Source organism: Microchirus variegatus, assembly GCF_963457635.1.
Source record: "Microchirus variegatus genome assembly, chromosome: 17".
Classification (NCBI taxonomy): Eukaryota; Metazoa; Chordata; class Actinopteri; order Pleuronectiformes; family Soleidae; genus Microchirus; species Microchirus variegatus.
Genome location: NC_139818.1, coordinates 13375638 through 13378899, shown reverse-complemented (window position 1 = coordinate 13378899; position 3262 = coordinate 13375638). Strand labels below are relative to the sequence as shown.

The 3262-nt window shown below is 41.9% G+C and overlaps 1 protein-coding gene across 1 annotated transcript in view; it reads right to left on the bottom strand.

The window, feature by feature from the left end:
- ptprea (protein tyrosine phosphatase receptor type Ea) overlaps positions 1–2613 on the bottom strand; it is a 25995-nt gene extending 23382 nt beyond the window's left edge. The window contains exon 1 of the mRNA XM_083904020.1: positions 2498–2613. The gene's annotated coding sequence lies outside the window, so the exon portion shown is untranslated. The remainder of the gene's footprint in view (positions 1–2497) is intronic.
- Between the last annotated feature and the right edge of the window lie 649 nt (positions 2614–3262).

Below are 3262 nucleotides of genomic sequence, written 5' to 3'. Positions count from 1 at the left end.
CGTGGATGAGGAGTCTGCCTCTGCTGTTATGCAGACACAGAGCAAGTCTGTTTGGCCCAGTGTAGATGCAGATTAAAGAAAACCCACCTGTCAAAGGAATACAAGGACCCCTGTCCTCGGGTTCTTTAAATGTCCCCAGACTGTCTGCACGGAGTGTAAGATTTGTCACACAGCTCCAGTTGCCATAGCAAAAACCACAGTGATAACACATCACTTTCCAACAATAGCAGTCTCTTTATCGCACATCCCACAATAACAGGTTTGACAACAAAAAATATTGAAAAAAGAAAAAAAAACGGATATTTTCATGGCACAGTCCCAATTCACAGAGGAGCAGTGATTACTGATGTAAAGAGATGCCTGCCTTCTCTGAGAACCAGAGAGATAATGCAACCAAACCCAAATGCCACATGAACAAAGTGGCTGACAAGAACATTACGAGCGGCACTGTTGATAAAGTTTGTACGACCTTGTTCTTTGCCCTCAGCTTGAAATCGACAGGAATATGAGTCATTTAGAGGGGCCTTGGGCACCATGGTGAGCCCCATTGTCCTTCATCCTAAGCAGGCTTGTCACAAGAATGTGAATACAGACAGACACGCACACAAAGAAATCTCAAGAGAACTTGCTGCCCTCTTGGAAGACGGAAGCCAAACTTCCAGTTTTCACACACGGCTGTCAAAAGCACAGCATAACAGTGCTGCATGTGGACGTAGAGGCATGACGGGGCATCACAAATCCTGGACACCAAGCACAGGAAGGGAAAGGAGGTGACAGATTGGGTATCTCCTAATGTCAACAACAGACAAATTGTTTGACCGGCAGCTACAGGAGGGTAACACAAGGGTGAAAGTCTCTGCTAACATCTCTACCTATGAGATGAGAAGGAAAACAAAACTGTAGAGATAATCTCATAAAATGCAGAAAAAGATTTGGATCACTGGAAAAAACAATGTTTTCACTGTTTCAAAGACATTTTCATGCCTTACATGAGGCTTTTTTCCATTTAGTGAACGAAATCCTGCAAAGACCATGTGCAAGTAAAAACAAGAGTCTGTGTGCAAATACTGTTTTCTCAGGTCTGCTATTCAGCAGTAAACAGAAGTCTAGGGGTTAGGAAGCTGCAAACCAATATGGAAAGTAAAACTACAGAGAGGAAAGACGTAAAAAAAAAAAAAAGCCAAGAGGGCAAAACAACTTCCAAGGAAGAAAAAGAGCGTCCTTTGTATTTTGAAATGCATGAAAAAGTTTACTTGAAACACCAAACTCTCCTCCATCTTCACTCAACTAGAACTCCTTGAAAACCTCACATTATCCATAGCTCACTTTTGTGATGTGCAATCTGGGTCGCACTTCTATTAAAAGCTACTGTACTTGCATGTTGTCGAGAGTGTGTGCGTGTGCTTTTGCAGTGTAAGCACATACTGTCCTCCATCTGCTATTAGATAGAGACTGTTTCCTTTCCGGTGTGGCCAGCCAACCAGCCAGCCTTCCTGTGCCGCTCTGCTACAGAAGGGAAATGGGAGCGAGACTACTACACACTCCCGACAAAAACCCTGGATAAGATACGTACACAGACGGACAAAGATAAAGCCACACAATTTAAACACAAACACTCACAACATGTTTCTCCTCTTCTCTCTCTCTTTCCTTCCGTCTCAGACTCTGGGTTTGTTTTCCCTTTATCCAATCTACGGTTCAGTATGCTCTCTTTGTCCTTGCTTTATCGCGATCATGCGCTCGGTAGGTACTAAAATATTTGAAGTGGACAACAATGACAGGGGTTGGTAAATACAGGAAGTCAAAAGCAAGGTGTTGGGGGGATGGGGGGGCTTTTATAACTATAAAACAACTAAATGTGACATTAGTGAAATTCCTATTAACCCCAGGTCAGCAGGTAAATGAAGCTCACAGATTGTTTATGTGTGCATTCACTTCCATTAACATATGCTTTTGTTTTGCCATTATAATGTGCAAAAAACACTGATCCCTATAGTCCTTCAGTCCAATGTCCATCTATGTCAGTTTAATGTAAAAATGTGTCTGTAATAGCAACAACAATACAGGCACGGAGGGAAATATTTCACTGCGATACAAAAATCACACCATTTTAAATTCCAAACTACACTGCTGTTTTGAAAAAATCTACACCATACACAATGTGAAAGTTTTTACCATTTTAACAGTTTTCAGTTCTCACTACAGCTTTACACCACTGTCACACTTCCTGTTCCTTAGTGGGTTTTTTTTTTAACCAGCTGAGACACTAACTGAAGCCGTGAGTCTCCAGATTGAGGAAGTGACCTAATGGTCAAAAATGTACTGGGAACATGTATAAAAAAAAAAAAAAAAAAAAAAAGTTTCTGTCAATATACATAGGAAAAAATCAGCCACAGGAAGTGGAGCCAAGCAGTGTCTAGTAGAAGTCGTGTACTTTATGGTGATTGAATTCTATCTTCTAGAGTTATGTTTGAAGACCACAGTGAAGATGAATTACCTGGATGAGTGTTGGTTCAGTGTATGCTGATTCTCAGATCCATAATAGCAGGTCACATGGAGCTGACCGAGCCTAGTGGTCACATTGTTGTCGTCATCTTCAGTGAGGGGTTGGACAGGAGGAGCGGGTGTGGAGGGTGGGGTCTGCTCTCACAGCCCAGCGAGGAGAGATGATCCCAGGATCTAGACTGCGGTGAGTTACAGGCGTCTCCGACGGCTCGGCAGTCACACTGAGTCTTCAGGGACGCTGCTCACCACCTATGAGTTTACCAGAAAGTGAGGACAGACAACAGGTTAGAGACTTATGAATAAGGGAAGCTGGAGGATTGTCATAGTTTAGTTCCTGTTTTAGGACAGAACAGTATGGTGCAAGACCATGATTGAAATACAGAGGAAAGGGGAAAAAAAAAAAGAGTCATTCAGCTCATAAACTAATTTTTCTCTTCAGAGAAGAGGAATGGCAGAAATGGCACACAGTCTAAGAAGGTGCCCAAGGGTGTTATGCAGATGGTCACAAAATGTAACCGCAGTGAAGAAAAGACTATTAAATTGGTCCAACAGTTCAGGGAGTTCATTTATAAGGCACTTCCAAATGAAGCAGACACTAAATCATCAAACAAGTTGCTTTTCATCCAAGCTGACCTCATTTACAAAGTAAAAAAAATATGTTGCCCCTGATTTCTAACGCCAATACCATTAGAAAAATATGCAAATGAACACAGATTTACCAGAATTTTCTCTCTGTTCCTGGCATGAGTTTTACTAC